Genomic DNA, 25,132 nt, shown 5'->3' on the forward strand with positions numbered 1-25,132 from the left:
CTGTCAGGGGTACCTTTACCTTTACCTTTAAATCTCATTAAATAGAAATAAGTGAGATTGCACGAGGACTCTCCAGCTCTTTCCCGCCATTTCTGGGATTGAATGGAATTCTTTATTTATTTCTTGGCATTGTGTGTATACACAGTTGCGCATAAGTCGACCCCACATTAGGGGGATTCCTGTAGTCAATTTCAAGAGGCTAATACTGCAGCAAGGGTCAAAAACGGTAAGCAGGTCACTAAAAAGGCATTCAGAGGGCCCCTCTAATGTGCATGCCTGGGAATGCATGCACACGATCCCTCTCACATATATTTTGCCTATTTCTTTATTTGCTTGGGCAGCCAGGAAATCAAGAGCTAGATTCCCAGCTCTACTTGGAATGCTTTTGTTATAGCTTTTAGTTAAACAATAAAAATTACTCTCACTACAAAGATCCGTGCTTGCACAACCTACCACTTCACATAGTGTAGTTGCAGAGGTGTGTTTTGAATTCCTGCTGACACATTGTCGGGTAATTATGGTTTTTCCCCAGTACATCATTAAACAAAAAGAACAAATACTCTCTTCACTAGAACACCAATAGAGGGCAGGGCTATCAAAGGGCAAATGATTACAGTGTGTAATTATTGAAGTAGACTCTCTGGCCAATGTGTAACAGGTTGTGCAGGGAGCAGAGATGGAGGAGAAATTCAGCTTGCATTTTAAGGAAAATTACCCAGTAGTTGTACTTTACAATTCACCAGGCATGGCCAAACGTGGCCCTTCAGCTGTTTTGGGACTACAACTTCCCATCATCCCTAGGTAACAGGATGATGGGAAGTTGTAGTCCCAAAACTGCTGGAGGGCTAAGTTTGGCCATGCCTGCAATACACAAATTCAGCCACCCTTTGAAATTTGCACTTCTCTGAATTTTGCAGTTCCCCAGCCAAGTAAGGTGTACAAAAATTCATATGCTAGTGTATTTGTGAAAATAGCGTACATACAAGGAACTTGTATTGTATCAGGGGGAATTGTTTCCAAACATGTGCATATTAGTAAAAAAAATAATAATGCACAAAAATGTGTTTATTAGGAGAAATTTGCATTGAAATGCTGATGAATTTTCACAAAGAACAAAAATTTCCAAACTGCTGCAGAAATGGGAGAACTGAATTTAAGATTGGAAAAAAACAAGGAGAAACCGAGAGAACCAAAACTGACCAATTTGTGCATCCCTAGCCGGGAGGGAACCTTAAACTACAGGATGAGAAGGGATATGCTACAAGCCAGTCTCTATTTTGGGGGAGCAATAATCATAAGGCTCCAAGAAGAGCCTTGATCAATCAGGCCAAGCTGTTCTCATAGTGGCCAACCAGATGTTGATGGGAAGCCAGTAAGCATGACTTAGTAAGCACAATAGCCCTCTCCCCACTTGTGTTAGTCGGAATAAATTATCCAGAAGCATCCCAGAGTCCCAGGCAGTGGAAGCAGAACATAGTCATGATGTCTAGTAGCCACTGAGAGCTTTGCCCTCCATGAATTGGACTAATCCTCTTTTAAAGCTCTCCAAGTTGGTGGCCGCTGCTGTCTTCTGTTGCAGCAAGTTCCGTGGTTTAATTATGCACTATTTGAAGAACTGATTTTTTTTTTAATCTGTTCTGAATCTTCCAACACTGTGCTACACTGAATGACCTCATGCTCTCATGTTATGAGAAAGGGAGAAAAATTTTTCTCTGTTGTCTATTTCTATGCACCTCGGTCACATCTCCTCTCACTTCTCTGAACTAAAAAGCTCTAAACGTTAAACTTTTTTCTCACGGGGGAGTTGCTCCCACCCAATTCTTTTGCTTGCCCTTTTTTGCAACGTTGTCGAAATGTCCAGATGAAATGGAAAGAGTTGTGGGGTCCTTTCTTTCCTAACAAGAAAGCCAGTGTGGTGTAATGGTTAAAAGCGGTAGACTCGTAATCAGGTGAACCGGGTTCGCTTCCCTGCTGCTCCACATGCAGCTGCTGGGTGACCTTGGGCTAGTCACACTTCTCTGAAGTCTCTCAGCCCCACTCACCTCACAGAGTGTTTGTTGTGGGGGAGGAAGGGAAAGGGGAATGTTAGCCACTTTGAGACTCCTTAGGGTAGTGATAAAGCGGGATATCGAATCCAAACTCCTCCTCCTCCCCCCTCCTCCTCCTCTTCTTCTTCTATCACAGAGGGGCGTTTGGTCTAAGGGAGGATTCTGAGAATCAAGTGGAAGGTACTCATTGCTCATCCTGCTTCCCTCGGTTGCTCCATGTGACCCCAGTTTTCTCCATCCAGAGTTGGGAATTGCTTCAGGACAGTGTGGATTATGGTGTGGGGAAGAAGGGGCTTGGAAAGAAAGAGGGTTGGGGGGGGACCCAAACCAATTCAAAACTCCCTCCTCCACTTCCATTCATAGAAGCCCCCACTGAAGCCAACAGCCTTCCATGACTGGAGAGGGGAGAGACTTCCAGCCGTCCACCCGGCAAGGCCTTCTTCCACCTGCCTTGCCCCACCCTCCGCTCTCTGCTTCTCAATTTGTATAGTATTATTTTATGCACTGGGACTTGGCATTGTTTTTATTGATTATAGTTTAGAAAATATTTATCGTAATGGTTAAGAGTAGATTTTTGTTTAATTTTTATATGCAGATATTTAATATTCTACGCTATTCTAATGGATTGTTGAATATTACTTTATTTGATATAAGTTGCTTATTTTAAAGTTATGTTTTGTTACCACATTTTTGTATGGGGTTAGATTGTTATAAGGTGTACATTCTTTGTTTCTTCAGCTTGTAAACCACCTTGGGTATAGTAAAATAGAAAGGTGATATACAAATTAAATGGGAAATGAAATGAAAAATGAAATGGAGAAACACAATCCATCTTCTGTAGAGAAAAGCTCCATTCACATAGAGAAATATAATGCAAGGAGGAAGGCTAGACTGAACCATTCCTCCTAACGTGCTTGCATTCCAGATGTGAGGAGTCACTTTACTTTGTTTTTTGCAGGGCATCAGTCAACTGCCTGCAGTCTGAAGTAAAGCAGCTAGGGGAAACCTGTTTCTTTCGATTCTTCTGCAGAATCTGGTTCTCCGAGACTCAACCCTCTCCTTGCCCTCTGAAAAACAAAGGGAGGCACATTTTATTTACAGCCTCCCTGCCTGCTCCTGACCTTCATCTTTTATTTGCGTACGCAAATTTTGTCCCTTTCTGGAACTGCGAGTTTTATATCAAGGCCCTTCAATCTTTATGAGAATAAAGTGTTTGTCGGGTGCTTAAGCTTCTTAACATAAGCATGCGTGTGAAAGATTAACAGCTTGGTAAGGCAGAGCGGTTAAGTGACAATACAGAGAAAAAACGAAGAGGAAGGAGGGGAATGTCATCAATTCACAGTTGCCTGAAAGAGCCTCAGGGTGAAAATTATTGAGGGAAACTGCTGTTGCCAAGCTACAGGCCAGCCAGTGTTGTTATTAGTGACGGGCTCTTGCTTAGTGGTAGTGTGCATGCTTTGAATGCAGAAGGTCCCCAGCATCTGCTGTCTAAACACCAGACTAGCCACTGCCAGTGTTTACAATACTGGACCAATCGTCCAATTAAGTATAAGGCGGCTTCATAGATCTCTGCTCATTTGGGGAGGGTAACACATCTGCAGAGCTCAGCAATAGAGCACCTGCTTTGCATGCAAAAGGTCCCAGGTTCAGTCCCCAACATCTCCGGGTACGGCTGGAAAAGACTGCCTTGCAGCGGGTTGGTTCAACTCTACAATTCTATGCTTCTGTGGTTCCAGCTTACAACTCTGATTAGCCACTGTCTTTCAGTGTTGACGACACGGAACTATAGATGGACCAATTCTCCGGCTTAGTGAGATGCAGCCTCCCATCACTTTGCTCCTTTGCATTGCTTGGCACGGAGATGAGCCTGGGTTCAATCTCCAGCCTCTCTAGTTAGGGCTGGGAAAGACTCAAAACCCCGGAGAAGCACAGCCACTTCTGAGCTAGATGGATCAATGGTCAGACTCAATAAAAAGCAGTTTCCTACATCCCTTTAGGGAAACAGAGAGAGAGAGGGGGGGCACTGCCAGCTCAGGAAGTGTGCTTCCAAAGACATCCTGATAAGGAGTGATAACGAGTTGGGTTTTAAAAGAACATTGGTAGATACTGAACCAAATTTAAACCATGCCCTTGAGAGTTACCTAACTGATGCTCCTTGACGATCCCAGACATTCTTCTGAATTCGACATTCAAAGAAGAACCTGAGAGTAAGCCTGCAGGATCAGGCCCGTGGCCCATCTGCCCTAGCTTCCTGTTATCGCAGTGGCCAGCCTGTGGGAAGACTGCAAACTGGACATGAGTGCAACAGCACTTTTTTGTTGTTGTTTAGTCGTGTCCGACTCTTCGTGACCCCACGGACCAGAGCATGCCAGGCACTCCTGTCTTCCACTGCCTCCCGCAGTTTGGTCAGACTCATGCTGGTAACTTCGAGAACACTGTCCAACCATCTCGTTCTTTGTCAACCCCTTCTCCTTGTGCCCTCCATCTTTCCCAACATCAGGGTCTTTTCCAGGGAGTCTTCTCTTCTCATGAGGTGGCCAAAGTATTGGAGCCTCAGCTTCAGGATCTGTCCTTCCAGTGAGCACTCAGGGCTGATTTCCTTAAGAATGGAGAGGTTTGATCTTCTTGCAGTCCATGGGACTCTCAAGAGTCTCCTCCAGCACCATAATTCAAAAGCATCAATTCTTTGGCGATCAGCCTTCTTTATGGTCCAGCTCTCACTTCCATACATCACTACTGGGAAAACCATGGCTTTAAATATTCGAACCTTTGTCAGCAAGGTGATGTCTCTGCTTTTTAAGATGCGGTCTAGGTTTGTCATTGCTTTTCTCCCAGGAAGCAGACATCTTTTAATTTCGTGGCTGCTGTCACCATCTGCAGTGATCACGGAGCCCAAGAAAGTAAAATCCCTCACTGCCTCTATTTCTTCCCCTACTATTTGCCAGGAGGCCATGGGGCCAGTGGCCATGATCTAGATAGCATGATAGACATTTGCAAAATTAGGCATAGAGGAAGTGGATAGAGAAAAGGTGTCCTCCCCCTCTCATAATACTACTAGACCTTGTGGACTTCCAATGAAGCTGAATGTTGGAAGATTCAGGGTGGATTAAAGAATGTACTTCTGCACACAGTGCCTAGTTAAGCTATGGAACTCACACCCACTTGGAGGCGATGATGGCTACTTCAATTCATGGAGGGGAAGGCTGTCCATGGCTACTAGCAACAGTGGCTGTGTTTTATCTCCATGGACAGTGACATTGTACCTCTAAAAGCCTGTTGACAGGAATTATGGGTATGGTGCTGGAGGAGACTCTTAGAGTCCCATGGACTGCAAGAAGATCAAACCTCTCCATTCTGAAGGAAATCAGCCCTGAGTGCTCACTGGAAGGACAGATCCTGAAGCTGAGGCTCCAATATTTTGGCCACCTCATGAGAAGAGAAGACTCCCTGGAAAAGACCCTGATGTTGGGAAAGATGGAGGGCACAAGGAGAAGGGGACAACAGAGGACGAGATGGTTGAATAGTGTTCTCGAAGTTACCAGCATGAGTTTGACCAAACTGCAGGAGGCAGTGGAAGACAGGAGTGCCTGGAGTGCTCTGGTCCATGGGGTCATGAAGAGTCGGACACGACTAAACGACTAAACAACAACAACAACAACAACATCATGCAATCTATTTATGCACCTTTTCTCTAAACGAAAGAATCCCAAACAAGGCAACCTTTCCTCGAAGGTTGCCCTTTTCCGAACCGGTTCCAAATAAATGGATGGCGCATGCCCATTTGCATACTTGTCCCAGGCTTCTCATCTGCCCAGCTCTGGCTGTGCCTCTCGAGAAAAGAGTTCAAACTGTTCATCAAAAACCCAAAAACGTAGAACTTTGCTGTAAACAACACATTATCTACCCCTCTTCTCCTTGTGCCTCACTTATCATTCGGCAAATTACTGTCCTTTTTATAATGCATTTAGAACTGAAAGGGTAATTGTTTCCCTTTAGCAGAATTAATTACAGCCTCATTATTGGATAACTGCCCTTTGATTTTGTTTCCTGTTTGTGTGTGTGTGTGTGCGCGTGTGTGTGTGTGTTAAAGTGCAGTTTCTTTTAAAGTTACACACTTGCATAAAAATCACTGCTCCAAGCTATGGCTTGTCTCCCTGAGTTCAGGTTGGGTTTTAAACAACAACAACAAAAGACAGAAAAAAGTGTTATATAGAAAACCTTTTTCTCTCTGCTTCTGTCTTAAGGTTATTATTCTGTCTTAGGGTTATAATATTAGGGTTGCCATATTTCAAAAAGTGAAAATCCAGTGAAAATCTTCTTTTCTGTTTTTGCAAAACCTAGCAATAATTATAATAGTTATAATAATAATGACGTTTTTGACCTATTTTTAAGTGAATTTGGCAAAATCTAGACTTCCGACATGGGTTCCCACGTGTCTGGATTTTTGCAGCAATTCCAGCTGCTGTGTTCTGGCTATGCCTGGGATATTCCTGATATACATCCCCATTATAGGGCAACCGCATTATATATGTCACTTTTGCATCTAGACTCCGGACAAGAGCCTAACCATGATAAGTCTACAGCACTGAAAGTCTGATATACTGTAACTCTGAGCTTCCTGATTTGACCCACGACAATCTGAGGCTGTTTCTTCTTGACTCGGGCAAAGCCTGGATCTCCCAGAATCTGCATGACAGCAGAGCTTAGGGCTAAACCTGAGAACAGGGGGGGGGGGGCAACCCTGGAGATGGAGGTTAATTGGGAGAGGGGAGTAGAGGAGGGCGGAGCCTCCGGAGGATCTATCCTATCATTAGCAGACAACTGCTGCTGGGCTGAAGCGTGCAAGCTGCATGCACAGACGTATGTGTATTTATTATTTTTATTTGTATGCCACTTTTCCACAACAACAACAACAAATCATGCTCAAAACGGCTTACAGCAACTCTTGCCTTGATTGCTTTTGAAAAATGTATTGGATAACAGCGCAGAATCTTCAGTGAAAGATTTCAGAATTCAGGAAACATTACCAGGTATTTCAGATCTGCAGTCCCATGTAGTAAGAATTTCAACAATAGCTCTAGCCAAAAGGAATTGCCTTTGCTGGTTGAGCTCCAGGGGAAGTGTCCTCCCCCACCCACCCACCCACCATTGTAACTGAGGCAAAGCAGGATTTTTAGAAAAATAGTAATAATCTGGTCAACATTGCCATCTACTGGACAGGTCATGGAAATGTCCACAACGTTGCTCACAGTCCTTGCAAAAGAAAAGGCTTGAGCATTATAAATGACAGCAAGCAATCAGAAATAAGTGTAGAGCAGGAACAGAAAACAAATTCTATCACACTATCTCTGCATCCATGTTATGAATGCCTGCCATTTAGATAAGTGGAGTCACATTCCCAACTTAGCTGGCATTAATTGCAATAAATCATAAATAGACAGCTAAGGGAAGAGATCTTTTTTAACATATTTTTTAAAAAGGTCATTTTTCTCCCATTGCTATAGGGATTATTTTGGCAGTAGGTTTTGATTATGGCAAAGAAAGTGATTTTTTTCAACCTTTTGCACCTTGAGAAAAACATTTTGCATTCCCTGCGAGAAAATAAACTGTATGACATTTCAAGCAGGGCTGCCACTCGATTAAAGGTATATGAGAGAGAAAAGTGATGCTCACCTGGAGGTCGGCTGAGGGGCCTCAGGGAGGGGCAGAGGTGCTGCTCTGCTGGCAGAAACAGGGGGTGGAAACTGCCTTTAAGGAGAGATGCACACTGCAAGAAGATCAAACCTATCCATTCTGAAGGAAATCATCCCTGAGTGCTCACTGGAAGGACAGATCCTGAAGCTGAAGCTCCAATACTTTGACCACCTCATGAGAAGAGAAAACTCCCTGGAAAAGACCCTGATGTTGGGAAAGATGGAGGGCACAAGGAGAAGGGGACAACAGAGGACGAGATGGTTGAATAGTGTTCTCGAAGCTACCAACATGAGTTTGACCAAACTGCAGGAGGCAGTGGAAGAGTGGAGGAGTGCCTTGTGTGCTCTGGTCCATGGGGTCATGAAGAGTTGGACACAACTAAACGACTAAACAAGAACAACAAGCACACTGCCTGAGGTCCGCTGGTATACTGGTGTTAAGCTCTTCCAGAAATGGTCCCCATAGATGTTGTGGTGCTGAATCTATAGCCCATTTGTTCACCCCAGTACACACACAGTATTTTCCTAATGCTACACTAGCATTCAGGGGTGCTAACTTGAATGAAACGTCATGGGGGCCCAGGTAAGCCCCACCCCGCATAATCGATCACATAATACGGTGCATACACACCATTTGAATAGCAATGCCCATCAACTTGGGGGGGGGCAGCCCCCTCAAATATTGTATTGCGGCGGCCAAAGCCCCTACAGCCCCAAGAAGTTGGCTTCTATTCTAGTCTTGCAAATGTCCTTCTATTGCCCTCAGTGGGTAGGGAAATGAATGGGCACAAGGATTGTGGCATTTTAGAACATCAGAAGAGATATACAGTGGACACTCAGGTTGTGAACGTGATCCGTGTAGGATGCACATTCGCAACCCACAGTGTTCGCAACCTGCACCAGCGCTTCTGCGCACACGCGGGTTGCGATTCAGTGCTTCTGCGCATGCATGACCACTGAAACCTGGAAGTAACCCATTCCGGTACTTCTGGGTTTCGGCGGTCCGTAACCCGAAAAAATGCAAGCTGAAGCGGCTGTAACCCGAGGTATGACTGTACTGAATCAGGGTAAAGGTCCCTTCAGTTTAACATTCTGTTCTCATAATGGCCAACCAGATGTTTTTGGGATAGCCCACAAGCAAGACCTGAGCATAACAGCAGTCTGCGATTCCCAGCAGTTGGTCTCCAGAGGCATACCAACTTTGACACTGGGTGTAATCCAATGCCATCACCATCACCATTTATTATTTGTACTCCGCCCATCTGGCTGGGTTTCCCCAGCCACTCTGGGTGGCTCCCAACAGAATATTAAAAACATGATCTAACATCAAACATTTAAAGCTCCCTAAACAGGGCTGCCTTCAGATGTCTTCTAAAAGACAGATAGTTGTTGAATTCCTTGACATCTGCTGGGAGGGCGTTCCACAGGGTGGGGGCCACTACCGAGAAGGCCCTCTGCCTGGTTCCCTGTAACCTCACTTCTCGCAGTGAGGGAAGTGTCAGAAGGCCCTCGGCGCTGGACCTGTGCCTGGGCTGAATGATGGGGTTGGAGACGCTCCTTCAGGTATCCTGGGCCAAGGAAGCCAGCAGCCATTGATAAGCCTTGTCTTCCATGGATTTGTCTGATCCTCTTTTAAAGCAATCAAGGTTGGAGGCTGTCTCTTCACTTCCCCGGAATGAGTTCCCTAGGGTGGTATTTAATGAAGTTTTACTCAGAGTAGTCCCATTAAAGTTAATGGACCTAACTTAATAATAGAATCATACAATTGTGGAGTTGGAAGGGATCCTGAGGATCATCTAATCCAGCCCCTTGCAATGCAGGAATCTCAACTAAAAGCATCTATGACAGATGGCCAGCCAACCTCTGCTCAAAAACTTCCAAGGTTTGCCAACTTCTGAGGGAGTCCGTTCCACTTCCTGACAGATCTTACTCACAGAAAGTTTTTCCTGATGGTTAGTCTGAATCTCCTTCCTTGTAACCTGAAGCCATTGGTTCAGATGTTACCCTCCTAGTCATGTTCATTCATTTAAATGTGTCTTTCCTCATAAAGCTTATTTGAATACCACCCATAGTTTAGCAAGTTGTTGCTCAAAGACCTTTTTTTGTCTGTCTTGAACTTTCCAATGTTCGGGTTCATTGGATGGCCCTCACTCATGCCTGCCCCTTACACACTTTTTTAAAAAAACTATAATAAAGCCCCAAATCTTGTGACCTTTCCTTACAGGACAGTTGTCCCAGCCCCTCAACCACTTTTAGTTGCAAATATCACTATACCCAAACCAGCAGCAAAGTTAGCTTTCTCAGTTCCTCACACGAGCTTCAGTGAGTTGTTTGACTTGTTTGTGCTTGTTTGTTTGTTTTGTGATTTTGGTACGCTGCCATTCCTTCCAGAAAGGAGGTCAGGCCAATTCAGTGTGTTTGTTTGTGTGTGTGTGTGTGTGTGTGTGTGTGTGTGTGCGTGTGTGTGTGTGCGTGCGTGTGTGTATACACTCAAAAATCTCAAAACCCCCAAATCCACAATCAACTGTGTTAAGCTACAAATTAACAACTTTGCTCTGCAGCTTTAATGTGCTACCGCTGTTACAGTTGTTAAAATAAGTATATGTCCCTTTTCAGCTGCACAAAGCTCCATACTCCCACTTTTTAAATACAATTGCAAACAAAAAGAACAATAAACTGATTATATAAATTTGCAGGTGAGTAAAACAAGCTTTTCTAAAGGAAAACAAGCATGCTCACAGTAGATTGCACCTTAGAAGAGATGCCCCCTTTTCTCTCTTACATTGGAAGGAAGGCCTTATTTATAAATGAATGACTAAACAAGCTTTTAAAAATTTGAATTATAACAGTGCAATAAAAGAACACAAATTCCAAAACACTTGGTCCACAATAAATGCACCCTTTCCTTTCTTCAACTCATCTAACTTTTTCTTGTAGGGAAGATTGGAAGCTGCCATAGATGGAGTCAAGACCATTGGTCCATTTACACCAGCAATTTCTACACTGGCTGTCAGTGACTCTCCAACAATACTAATGTCAGGGGAGTGATTTGACTTTCTAGGCTCTTCAAGAGTGAGAATGATTTTAAGACGGGGCGGGAGGGGGAAAAGGCTTTCCTTATAAGATGTGTGCTTTATTGCCTACTTGTAAGGTCAATTCAATATCTCATATGCGTTGGCTGGGTTGCTGCCAAAAAAATAATGTATCAAGACAAGAACAACAGAGAGATTAAGGGGAGTGGATGAGCACACGGCGCTCAATGTTAATCATTGTGTGCTCAACCTTGCAAAATTGTTTGGAAAACTTGCTGGGTCAAGCACAGCAGTGGATCTCCATCTGTCTTCATTTATGGGAAGGAAGGTGAAGGTAGAAGCACACTGGCTGCAATCCTAAATCCAAAAATACCTAGGACTAAGCCCTGGTGATTTCAATAAGACATATTTCTGAGGAGGCATGGTTAGGCTTTCACTGGAAGGAAGACAATGGAGGCATTGATGGGCACCAGCTTTAAAAGTGCAAAGGGGCAGAGGAACCAGAGACCAAATTGCAAACATGCAATGGATTATGGAGAAAGCTAGAGAGTTCCAGAAAAACATCTACTTCTGCTTCGTTGACTATGCAAAGGCCTTTGACTGTGTAGACCACAGCAAACTATGGCAAGATCTTAAAGAAATGGGAGTGCCTGATCACCTCATCTGTCTTCTGAGAAATCTTTATATGGGACAAGAAGCTACAGTTAGAACTGGATATGGAACAACTGATTGGTTCAAAATTGGGAAAGGAGTACGATAAAGCTGTATATTGTCTCCCTGTTTCTTTAACTTATATGCAGAATTCATCATGCGAAAGACTGGACTGGGTGAATCCCAAGCCAGAATTAAGATTGCTGGAAGAAATATCAACAACCTCAGATATGCAGATGACACAACCTTGATGGATGGAAAAAAGTGAGGAGGAATTAAAGAACCTTTTAATGAGGGTGAAAGAGGAGGGTGCAAAATATGGTCTGAAGCTCAACATCAAAAAAAACCAAAGATCATGGCCACTGGGCCCATCACCTCCTGGCAAATAGAAGGGGAAGAAATGGAGGCAGTGAGAGATTTTGCTTTCTTGGGCTCCATGATCACTGCAGATGGTGACAGCAGTCACAAAATTAAAAGACGCCTGCTTCTTGGGAGAAAAGCAATGGCAAACCTAGACAGCATCTTAAAAAGCAGAGACATCACCTTGCCAACAAAGGCCCGTATAGTTAAAGCTATGGTTTTCCCAGTAGTGATGTATGGAAGTGAGAGCTGGACCATAAAGAAGGTTGATGGCTGAAGAATTGATGCTTTTGAATTATGGTGCTGGAGGAGACTCTTGAGAGTCCCATGGACTGCAAGAAGATCAAACCTCTCCATTCTTAAGGAAATCAGCCCTGAGTACTCACTGGAAGGACAGATCCTGAAGCTGAGACTCCAGTACTTTGGCCACCACATGAGAAGAAAAGACTCCCTGGAAAAGACCCTGGACGACAGAGTACGAGATGGTTGGACAGTGTTCTCGAAGCTACAAACATGAGTTTTGACCAAACTGCGGGAGGCAGTGGAAGACAGGAGTGCCTGGCATGCTCTGGTCCATGGGGTCATGAAGAGTCGGACATGTCTAAATGACTAAACAACAAGCTGAGTCCCAGGACAAAGACGGTTTGAGCACATGATGCCTATCCTGGTTCTATGAAATGCACTGATTAATTTTGACCAGGAAGGGCCATAGCTCAGTGATAGAGGATCTGCTTTGCATGCAGGAAGCTCCAGCTTCAATCCCTGATAACTCCAGGTAGGGCTGGAAAACAGTCCTGCCTGAAAACCCAGAGAGTTGCTAAGCTAGAAGGACCAATTATCTGCCTCCATAGAAGACAGCTTCCTAAGGTTGCCCATCCAAGGCAGCCAGAGAGAGAGGTGGAGAGAGGACCTGCAGGGAGGTCAACTGTGGTTGGCAGGGGGAGAGTCCATGCTCCTCACCCATAACCCATTTTTGTGGTTTTAATCACATGCACACACATATTGGAGTCTGCATGATCTGCAGCAGATTCAGACTGAAATGCACACTGTGTTTGCTTTGGCAAAACAGATTAAATCAGGGATAAGGGAGATGTGGCCCTCCAGATGTTTATGAGCTTCAGTGCCCATCACCCTTGACAACTGGCCTTGCTGGCTGAGGCTGACAGGAGTTGGAGTCCAACTACATCTGGAAAACCACAGTCTCCTCATTCCCGGTTTAAATGGTACACACATCATTTTAATAATGCCCGCTAGGGGGAGGCAGACTCAACCAGTAAAGCAGTTCTGAGCTGATGGATACTAGTGAAAGTGTGTCAACCAGCAACAAAAGGGAAGGGAGCGGAAGATTATTAACTCTTAACACAGCCTTTTCTGCAATGCAATGAGTTGCAATGCCAAGCCCGTGACCGAGACTATCCAGCGAATGCCCTTCGCTTTTCCATTTTAAGAAAAGAAACTGAGACATTAAGAAAGGGGCTAGATCTTAACTGGAATGCTCAATAAATTTGACAAGGTTCAGGAGAAATGCAAGGCTCATGACAAAATGGAGTTTGCTTCTCAGTTAGGAATCAGGATCAGCACATTCCAAAGGACTTTTAAATATACCAAATATATCAATCTTATCGCCGTCAGCATGTTCCTAGGAAGGGCATTCATGCCCCATGTTTGCTGTGGTTAAAACTAGGAAGAAACATACAGATAATCATGGAATCATAAAATTGTATAATTGGAAGGGATCTCAAGGATCATCTAGTCCAACCCACTGCAATGCGGGAATCTTAGCTAAAGCATCCATGACAGATGACCACCCAACCTCTGCTTAAAAGCCTCCAAGGAAGGAGAACCCACAACCTCCGAAGGGAGACCGTTCCACTGTCGAACGTTCCACTGCCAGGAAGTTCTTCCGTATCTCCTTTCTTAAAACTTGAAGCCATTGGTTTGAGTGCTCCAGAGCAGAAGAAAACAAGCTTGTTTCCTCTTCCATGTGACAGCTCTTGAGATATTTGAAGGTCTTCTTTTTTCAAGGCTAAACATTCCCAGCTCCTTCAACTGTTTCTCATCAGGCTCGGTCCAGTATATCTGAAGGAGTGTCTCCACTCCCATCGTTCTGCCCGGGCACTGAGGTCCAGCGCCGAGGGCCTTCTGGCAGTTCCCTCCCTGCGAGAAGCCAACTTACAGGGAACCAGCCAGAGGGTCTTCTCAGTAGTGGCACCCGCCCTGTGGAACGCCCTCCCACCAGATGTCAAAGAGAAAAAACAACTACCAGACTTTTAGAAGACATCTGAAGGCAGCCCTGTTTAGGGAAGCTTTTAATGTTTGATGCATTACTGTATTTTAATATTTTGTTGGAAGCTGCCCAGAGTGGATGGGGAGGCCCAGCCAGATGGGCGGGGTATAAATAATATATTATTATTATTATTATTATTATTATTATTATTATTATTATCCAGACCCTTGATCACCTTGGTTGCCCTCCTCTGCACACGTTCCAGCTTGTCAACATCCTTCTTAAATTGTAGTACCCAGAACGGGACATGATATTCCATCCGTCATGGATGCTTCAGTTGAGATTCTCCACATTGCAGAGAGGTTGGCCTAGACTTCCAACTTACAATTATATGATACTATGATTCTGAACTACTCCCCATCTTCGGAAAGCTCCTCCTGCACCTCCCAAAGTCATCGGCTCCCATTTTAAGTTGAACAGTCTCTTCTAAGAACCCTCTTGCCCCTTGCCCCTGGGTCACCACAAGTCAGAGGTTCCTCTTTGGTTAAATTACCACCAATTAATTTCTCATCCAGTTCCTCCTAACAAGGCATGTTGGGGGTTTGATTCACTGTGTGAGGGACAGGAGGCCAGTGGAGGCAGCTGATCTGCTGCTTTGCCGGTTAATTATATACAAAATAATACTATTAAAGAACAAAGCCACCACCGCCCATCAGTCACCTCATATCTATCAGTCATTGTGAGGAAATGGAAACCCTGATATTCCAGCCTGATTAAACTTACAGGGAAAGTGGACATTAGCTCTGGTGGTGGTTAAAATGCCAGGACGCCTTCAGAAGATCTGCTCATTGAGCATCTATCTAGATTTGCTTGCACAAACTCGCACAAAGTTTAGATTATATCTAGTCTTTCTGGATCATTCATTCAGATTTCTTTGCAGGACAGTTATATGACAATGAGCATTCATCCTGATTTGGTCACAGGACGTTTAGACATCTTCCCATTAGTTACCCATTCATCTCCTGCTTTTCAGCACATTCTCCCCTCACTTTCCAAGGCCTCTTCTGCACTATAACGCAGTATCATGCCACCCAAAACAGTTGTGGCTTTCAAAAAGTGTGCTGGGAACTGTAGTTTGCTAACAATGGCAGGAGTTGTTAGGAGACTCCTGATCCTGCCACGATGCTGCCGTTCCCTGAGTGGTTTAACAGCCAACGCCTCTTCTAAGGGAACTCTGGGAATTGCCGCTCTGTGAGGGGAATCGGGGTCCCCTAAAAATTCCCAGAACCCTTAGCAAAAGGGAGTTCCCAGAATACTTTGGGGGAAGACAGGACTGTTTCAGTTGACATGATATAGCTTTAAATGTGTAGCACAGATGAGGCCCAAACTACAGACAATTCAACTCGTTTTTTGAAAGTAGATTCATTGTGCTAGGGTGGTGTAGTGGTTAGAGCATCAGATAAGAACCTGGGAGATCTTGGACAAGTTCCTGCCGCTCAGCCTAACCTACTTCACAGGGTTGCCATGGGGGGGGGGATTCAATGAGATGGTGGGGGGAGAGAATAAGGCAGGCCACCTTGGGTTCATTGGAGGAAAAGGTGGGAGAAAAATGCAATAAAATAAGCAAATAAATAATAAATAATGGTCTCTCTTGGGAGGTTGAGGACTCTCCCTCCTTGGAGGTTTCCAAGCAGAGGTTGGATGGCCATCTGTCATGGATGCTTCAGCTGAGATTCCTGCATTGCAGGGGGTTGGACTAGATGACCTCTGGGGTTCCTTCTAACTCTACAATCGTATGAAAAAAATCCACCGTAACTGTGCAAACCCAAATGACACTCTGGAGGCAGCCCTAGACTGTCTGGTATGAAAAAGGACACTTGGCACTGCAAGGTAGTAATAATACCATCATTAACAAACACTAGCAGCTAAACAGCAAAGTGATGCTATGTTATCCTCCTTGTAAATCACACGTATCATGCCACCCGCAACTCGAAGATTACCTCCACACAACCGTAACAAAAAGCACAGGTGGAAGACAACCTACCCTCCTGAGCTAAAACTACAATTCCTGCTGGGACTAGGCAATACAAAATTAGTTCATGCTCTTATTAGGAAGTTAAGAACGCCACCCCCTTACATACCGTATGCACAAACTCATCTTGGTTGAATCTCTACTAAGGAATCTGGGGAGTCTAACAATTTTGGTTTATCATTTTTCCAACCTGAAGTTTGGTTCTCCACACTTCCGCATCAGTTTGCAGTTTTTGTATATACAGGCATGAAAATGCATCATAATTTTAACACAAAGTTCTCCTAATATGTACATTTCTAGAAAGCAATTTTCCCTAATACGATGCATTATGTATGCTATGTTCACCAATACAGTGGTACCTCGGGTTACAGACACTTCAGGTTACAGACTCCACTAACCCGAAAGTAGTACCTCGGGTTAAGAACTTTGCTTCAGGATGAGAACAGAAATCGGGCTGCGGCAGCAGGAGGCCCCATTAGCTAAAGTGGTACCTCTGGTTAAGAACAGTTTCAGGTTAAGAACGGACCTCCAGAACGAATTTAGTTCTTAACCTGAGGTACCTCTGTACATGCATTTATATTCATGCTTAACCCCAGTATATGCATTTTTGTGTACATTACTCAGCTGGTGAACTGCATTGCAAAATTTGGAGACATGTGACTTTTTTAGGATGGCTGTTTGCACTTCATTTCGGAAAGAGCTCTTTAGGTAGATTGACCTATGGATTCCCCCATCCCTGATCTTGACCTTGGCTGGACATGTGACTTGCAGAGCTGTCAACCCCTGATTTAAACCCAGATTCTTCTACAAACTGAAAATGGCAAGAGTCTATTTCTATTACGATCACATTTATTAATGCTAATGATCATCATTAATTATCATAGCACCATTAACGTACATTTAAGCTTGTAGGATTTAAGAGATGCAATGATGTATAGAAGCGCAGCATGGGAAGGGCAGTGACTGAGTGGGGGAACAACTTGATTAAGGGTTGGGAACAGAAAATAAATGATTTAAAAACAAGAGAAATCTATCGCTGTTGGCACCTAGCTGTCCTCTGTTGCAAATGGGACGCTGGACTAGCTGGACGTCTGGTCTGATCCAGAAGAGCTCCTCTTTTGTTTTTTTTTCTAAAAATGAACAAATAAACAAACAAAACCAAAAGGCTTTAGGTTTTTTAAAAGATTCTTTTTATTCAAAGATCAGATGTATCTCAAACAACCAGGGTTTCAGGCAGAGGATATTCCAATTTCTATCTGGAGATGCAGGGATAGAACCTGTGACCTTCTGCATACAGAGCAGATATTCTCCCATGGAGCTACAGCCTGTTGCCATTAGGATATCATTAGATGACTGCACCCTGTAGCACAATGGGTCACTGTGACTTACAGTTAACCAGAAGGTTGGTGGTTCAAGCCCACCCAGGGACAGCTTTGAGCAGGATTCCTGCATTGCAGGGGGTTGGACTAGATGGCCTTTGGGGTCCCTTAAAAGGTAAAGGGTAAAGGGACCCCTGACCATTAGGTCCAGTCGTGACCAACTCTGGGGTTGCGGTGCTCATCTCGCTTTATTGGCCGAGGGAGCCGGCATACAGCTTCCGGGTCATGTGGCCAGCATGAGTAAGCCACTTCTGGAGAACCAGAGCAGCACATGGAAATGCCGTTTACCTTCCCGCTGGAGCGGTACCTATTTATCTACTTGCACTGGCGTGCTTTTGAACTGCTAGGTGGGTAGGAGCTGAAAACGAACAACGGGAGCTCACCTCATCGCGGGGATTCAAACCGCCGACCTTCTGATCGGCAAGCCCTAGGCTCTGTGGTTTAACCCACAGCACCACCCGCATCCCTGGGGTCCCTTACAGCTCTACAATTATGATTCTAGGAGAACTGCACATCAATCAAGGCAGGTTCAGAGAGCTACCTAAAGGACACATAAACCTAGATCTGTATGAGAGAGCTATGGGTTTAGCAACGTTTAATATACGAACTTTGGTCACTGTTTTGCAGCTTAGGGAATATAACCAAATGTTGCATATCAGCAGAACTGGCAAAGACCCCTTACTTCATTTTATTCCGTTGCAAATGTAAAGGGGTCTTGTGTGTTGTGTACAAATTGGAGAAACTTTGTGGCAGTGGGAGAGGGTATCAAGCCAAGAAGTTAACTTTCTACATCTTCCTCTTGAAAACCCAACGTTACAAAAATCAAATGGATGAAATTAAGAATATAAACTGCATTACAATTTACTGACAGATTAGGAGCTGCTGGTCCCCTTTACAATCATGTCTATAAATACAATTGTTTTTAAAAGTTCTGGCTCTCTTCCTGCTCCAGACGTACCTGTCCAAAAGTGCTTGTTGCTCTTTTTAACTAGGAAAAATCCAGGCAGAGATTTCTTGGAACAGAATGATAAAAGCCCTCTTTAGATCTTTGGAGTTAAATTGACACACGAGGAGAGAGGGCAGGAAGGAGCCTGCTGTTCTCATATAGGTTCCTACCTCTTCACAAATAGTCTGAGCTCTCCAGTCTAGGATGTCTTGGCAGTAGCTCCGTGGTAGAGTATCTACTTTGCCTGCAGAAGGTTTCAAGTCCAGTTCCCAAAATCCCCAGGAAGGACTGGGAGAGACCCCAGTCTTTACCCCTTGAGGGTGTCTGGCAGTCATTGTAGCTACATGGGTCACCAACAGGATGAAATTAGCATGTTTCTCCTGCTTCCTCCACGAATTGATTTAACCCAGAATAGCTGAACAGGACTAAAGTTGGAACCAGCCAGATAAATTTAAAATTTCTCCAAATGAATCCTGCAATTAGGGAAATGTGCATGTGTGGATTCTTAAACATTGCACACACGCACACACCTTGATGTGATCTTATGCATTGTTCTGTTTGGCATTTTCCTGATGATGGTGATAATTTATACTCCGCCCATCTGCCTGGGTTTCCCCAGCCACTCTGGGCGGCCCTCAAAAAGAATATTAAAAACACAATAAAACATCAAACATTAAAAACTTCCCTAAACAGGGCTGCCTTCAGGTGTCTTCTAAAAGTCAGATAGTTGTTTATTTCCTTGACATCTGATGGGAGGGCGTTCCACAGGGCGGGTGCTACTACCAAGAAGGCCCTCTGCCTGGTTCCCTGTAACCTCACTTCTCACAGTGAGGGAACCGCCAGAAGGCCCTTGGTGCTGGATCCAAAGTTACAGTTTCCAGAGTTCAATGGAAAGAGGGATTGACTCTTAAGTCACTCTGAAAACTGTAGTCCTATGCAGGGAATAAAGGGTATCCTAAATACCTAGCATCCTTATCAAACTGCAGTTCCCATAACTCATTGGGAGAAGCAGTGGCACTTAAAAGTGCGGAAGATTAAGTATATGGTGTGAATGTGACCACAGTGAGTCTCAGACATGAGGTGAAGATGATACGACCACAGTTCCTGGGTCATTTGCATTTCGGAAAGATGGCCAGGTATTGGAATGCAAAAATCCTGGTGGGAGACTAGGGCTGGAAGAGGTTTTGAAGGAACCATACTTATGGGCTACTGAATCATAGAATCATAGTACTGTAGAGTTGGAAGGGACAATGGGGATCATCTAGTCCAACCCCCAATGTAGGAATGTTTTGTCTGACGTAGGGTTCGAACCCGCAACCCTGAGACTAAGAGTCTTGTGCTCTACGGAGTCGCAAAACAGATTCTACCAGTGGAATGTGATGCTGGGCAGGTGTGAGGCTTTGCACATGTCTGAAACTGCTCAAAGGTCAAGCAGACTCGGGAAACAATATAACCAAAATACTAAGCCTAAGATTTCACTCAGAGACAAAGAAAAGATGTCATGTGTATATATATATATATATATATATATATATATATATATATATATATAGTCTTGCTCACCTGTCGGGGGGAAAAACAGTCCTTCCCCCTAGCACACAAAGGAAAAGTAGCAGCTGTTGCTCAATCTGAGCAGGTTGTGATAGCATCTATTCAAGACGTTGTGCTATAAATATCAGTCTAGTTATAGTCTGTGGAGGTGCTAGTTTGTGTGTGTTAGGTAACTGAGCCTCACAACAACACACCTTCGCATCCCACCCGGCTTCAGCCCAGCTGTCTAAATCTTTTATTTGTTTATGTATTGTCTTTGCCACTGCTGCCACCCTTCCTTCAAGGCATAAATATTGGTATCCACAAGACTTCCACCGACCCATTAGCCTCACGACAACCTTGACACATTGGTTTGGGTGATTGTCTCAGAGCCATCCAGTGAGCTTCGTGGCTGAACAGGGAGTTGCCATTGGGTCTCCCTGGTCCTCATCTGACATTCTAGCTGTTGGAAGTGCAGTGGCAGGGATCATTCTATTTATAAATTAAGAGTTGCCTCTATTAGTGTCAAAGTCAACTAGCCAAGAGGGCAATGGGTGGTGCTTAGCAACTTGCCAGTGTGGCATGAGGTGCGCAGAGGTAACACATGCTCTGATTGGCTGCACAGTTCTGAGGGAGTTTTCCTCTGTTTATTTGGGTGAATGACTCCCTGCTTTGTACGAGGCCTGACATATACAATGCCTTTACAGTGGTACCTCGGGTTAAGAACTTAATTCGTTCTGGAGGTCTGTTCTTAACCTGAAACTGTTCTTAACCTGAAGCAGCACTTTAGCTAATGGGGCCTCCTGCTGCTGCTAAGGCCCCCGCCGCTACACAATTTCTGTTCTCATCCTGAAGCAAAGTTCTTAACCCGAGGTACTATTTCTGGGGTAGCGGAGTCTGTAACCTGAAGCGTATGTAACCCGAGGTATTCAGTTTCCTCAGTAAAGTGTTATCAGGATTTCTCTCTCTCTTTTTCTCTCTGGCCTCCAACTGCATTATTTAAATGACTTTGCTAATGCTGTCCACTACACCCATATACTGGGATCCATCTGTCTTAGAAGACACTGCAGGGGAGCACCTTTGGGGATGAGGTCAAGCTGTTGGATAGTTGTAGCTCCTGCTGTGGCTCTAGAGACTCTCCTGCTGTGGCAGGAGAGACATTATTTTGTTGCAGCCGGGGCAGTTGAGGGCATCTGGTTGTGCTGCGGCAAATGCACCATGGCGTTTCTTCCTTCTGTACTCCTTCCAGTGGTCATTCCTCCTATGGGCACTGCTATGGATACATGACTTGACTGCCTGTCTCCAGACATGTTGCCAGTCTTCATGTCACATTTGCAGATATCTTTGTAACACAGAGTTGGTCTGCTAACTGACCTGGTGCCAGAAGCCAGCTCCCCGTAGAGGACATGACCCAGCCACTCCTGTTGCTGAGACAGGACTGTGAGCATGCTTGGAATGTGGACTTAGGAGAGCACATCTCTCTTTCCCACAATAAAGACTTGTTCAGGACCTTTTAATGAGCTTTACAGCTTGGATGGGTAATTCAGAATTTTCATCTAAATTTCCTTCTGAAGGATTCAATTATGTATGGGTGGTTTTGTGGCTGTTTTTGCATTTGTACCCCATCTTTTTCCTATTGAACTCAAGGTACTATACCTAAGGCTCATGACTGATCTCTCCATCCAAGCACTGATGAGACTCAGACCTGCTTAGCTTCAGAAACCTTCATACATCACATTCCTTCAAATCAGAGCCTTTTTGATTGCGGAACAGCAATGAAAAACGCAGCAAAATGTGATTTATTTATTTTTTAAGGATAGCTGTGCTTCAGTTTGTGTATAGTTTTGGGAATGAAGTTGGCTTGCGTTAAAATGTGAACCAAATGAAACATCTTCTCCCTCCCTTCTCTCCCTCCCTCTTATGCAATACACCAAGTAGACAGGGATACATTTTCTCCTTGCATAATTCTGTATCTCAGGGGTATCAAATGAGGCTGAAAGTTTGGAAGATTTGAGACTAAAGAAAATACTTCCTAACACAGCCCATAGTCAAACTATACAATTCACATGATGCTGTGATGATCATCAGCAGATTTGACGGCTTTAAAATAGGATTAGTTAAAGTCATGGAGGACTGTGAGTCTATCAATGACTGCTACACATGATAGCGATGTTCTGCCTCCTCTTTCAGGGGCAATATTCATTTGAACATCGGTTTCTGGGAATTGCAAATGCGGAGACTGCTGTTGTGCTCTCTTCTTTCTTGTGGGCTTTTCATAGGCATCTGCTTGGCCACCATGAGAACAAAACTCTGGACCAGATGGTACTTTGGTCTAACCCAGAAGGTTCTTCTTATGTTCTTGAGACTGGAATTGCATAAGTAATGACTGTCAGTGCAGGGCTCTGATGCAACAAGGAAGAGTAGAACATGAGTGGAACAAGGCTTATCCTTAGCCATAGCTCCAGAAGACTATAAAAATAATGTTCTTTTAAGTGAAAGGAAAAGATCAAATACATTACAGATCAGTTTGCTTGATTTTAAAGCATGAAAATATATCATTGCTTCATTTGGCATCAAGAGGAAAATGGAACGATTTTCTACATACCTTTATTGAACAAACTATAAATCAGCCCAAAATTAGTTCCCTCTTTATTTTAGTATGCAGGTTCAATACACTTACTATACACAGCAACATATTTAACATAGGTTTAAATTCTCCTGTTGGTTTTGATGAGTCCATTGTTATTGCCTGTTGGCTGAAAACAAACAAACAAACAAACAAACAAACAAACCCTTCTGCCCTCATATTTCCATAAACCCATGCCTCTTTTCTGCCTCTTTCTTGGGGTTCTTGAGAAATTCTTTTTTTTTTTTTTGCACTGATTATTGTTAATATTTTGATTTGTTGGAACCATGTAGCAGTGTCTACGTGGTGAAGCACGAATCTAAAAGCATATCATTTTATTTTTAAAACAGACCTCAATAATTAAATGCGTAAAAAGCGTCAAATCTCTCAGAACATAATACTTAGAACAGCATAGCACGTCAAATAATGTATTTCTATTTCCACTTTAGCAGAGTTTGCACTTATTTCACCTGTTAAGCGGCTGGTTGGTGGAGCTGAGGGTCATCTTCAATTGTATAATCCCATTTTGGTATAATCCACAGCCTTTCCATTCTGCACTTCTTGAAAACTCCATGAGGTCCTTGAATGGGCTTTCTAGGACTCTTTCAGCTATCCTTTTATTGTGCATTCCTGATGGTTTGTGATCACAAGGGCCTTGACCAGTGCTGTTTTTTCTAGAAAAAGAGGTGCCGGAATGCACCATGAACACTTCTTTCTTTTAGAATGGCAATGGCACCCACCTGAGAGGTGCCAGGACTGAGTTCCAGTGAGTTCCCCCTGGAAAAAAAGCCCTGGCCTTGGCAGTTATAGGCGATTCTGCTTTCCATACTATTTGTGCCTGCAAAAGATTTGGGGAGGACCTAGTGCCTCATTTCAAAACAGTGTATGTCCTGGGACATATGTACAGGGACATGGGTGGCACTGTGGTCTAAACCATTGAGCCTCTTCGGCTTGCCGATTGGAAGGTTGGTGGTTCGAATCCCCAAGACAGAGTGAGCTCCTGTTGCTCGGACCCAGCTCCTGCCAACCTAGCAGTTCGAAAGCACACCAGTGCAAGTAGATAAATAGGTACCACTCCAGCAGGAAGGTAAATGGTGTTTCCGTACGCTCTGGTTTCTGTCACGGTGTTCCATTGTGCCAGAAGCTGTTTAGTCATACTGGTCACATGACCCAGAAAGCTGTCTGTGGACAAGCACCAGCTCCCTTGGCTTGAAAGCAAGATGAGTGCCACCTTTGACTGGACTTAACCGCCCAAGGGTCCTTTACCTTTACCTATGTCTTATAGCTTCCTGCTGTGAAAGTGGGAATTTGAATCCTGGTTTCTCAGACTCCAGTGCAACACTCTAACCACTACACAACACTGGCCCTCTAATCATGCCTATTATACCTCCCCCTGCCCTCTAGCAGAGAATAAGCCTTTGCCCTCTTCTAGGTGGCAACTCTTCAGGTCTTCAAAGAGTGTTATCACTCTCATCCATTTAAGCAGAGGCGTTTAGGGAAAATGAGATGAGAAGCTCTGCTGTTCTCTGCTGAGAATAGAGGAAGGTGCCTACACGGTATAGCAGATAGAGACACTCATACACAAAAGAAGACAGCGCCTCCCTACCACACACCCCATTCTGGCTGCAGAGACTTTGTACCCTGAAAGCCTTCAATCCTGGCGTGCTCTTATTCAGAGAAGCGACGCTGTGATTTCCACCGGCTCCTGTTTTGTAATGGGCTTTAGCGTCTATGAGCATTCCGTTAGCTTGTCAGCAGCCAGTTTGATCCATCAGCTTCTCAACAATCTCAAAGGACTAAAATAGCCACCCAGTTCCCTAAGTGCTTATTATGGAACTTTTGAAAAATGCCTCAGCGGGTAAGCTGGAATGATTCCAAAAGTACCATTTTCCCCCCATAAAAAAAAAATACCAAAAGCAATCCCTTCACCCAAAAGATGTTATTTTTAATGTGATGAATCATTTGTAAATGGGAAGCAAATGATCATCTTCAGAGCTTGATGGCTCTCTACTCAGCACGAACACAGAGATCAAGGCCCTCCTGGAGCCCAGGAGACAACAGCAGAGGAGAGGAGACAGGAGAGATTCTGAATGTCGAGATTTCCTTGCGTGGGCACCTCACAGGTGCGATGCCCAAAGCTCTCATGCTCTTACATTTCTTTGGTCAAGAAGTCAGAGTTTTTGGGTTGCAGCCAATAATTCCCTATTACAGACCCTCCAAGTGCCCCTGTTTTCCAGGGACAGTCCCAGATTTACAGAAGCTGTCCCAGTTTCTGATTTGAAGCTGGAATGTACTGTTTTTCCTTAAAAAGGTAAAGGGACTCCTGACCATTAGGTCCAGTTGTGACCGACTCGGGTTGCGGCCTTTTGGCTAAGATCAAGTGTAGTGTAGTGTAGCACTCATCTCGCTTTATTGGCTGAGAGAGCCGGCGTACAGCTTCTGGGTCATGTGGCCGGCATGACTAAGCCGCTTCTGGCGAACCAGAGCAGCGCACAGAAACGCTGTTTACCTTCCTGCTGGAGTGGTACCTATTTATCTACTTGCACTTTGACATGCTTTTGAACTGCTAGGTTGGCAGGAGCAGGGACCGAGCAACAGGGGCTCACCC

This window comes from Podarcis liolepis, assembly GCF_965112155.1.
Source record: "Podarcis liolepis genome assembly, chromosome: 7".
NCBI classification, from domain to species: domain Eukaryota; kingdom Metazoa; phylum Chordata; class Lepidosauria; order Squamata; family Lacertidae; genus Podarcis; species Podarcis liolepis.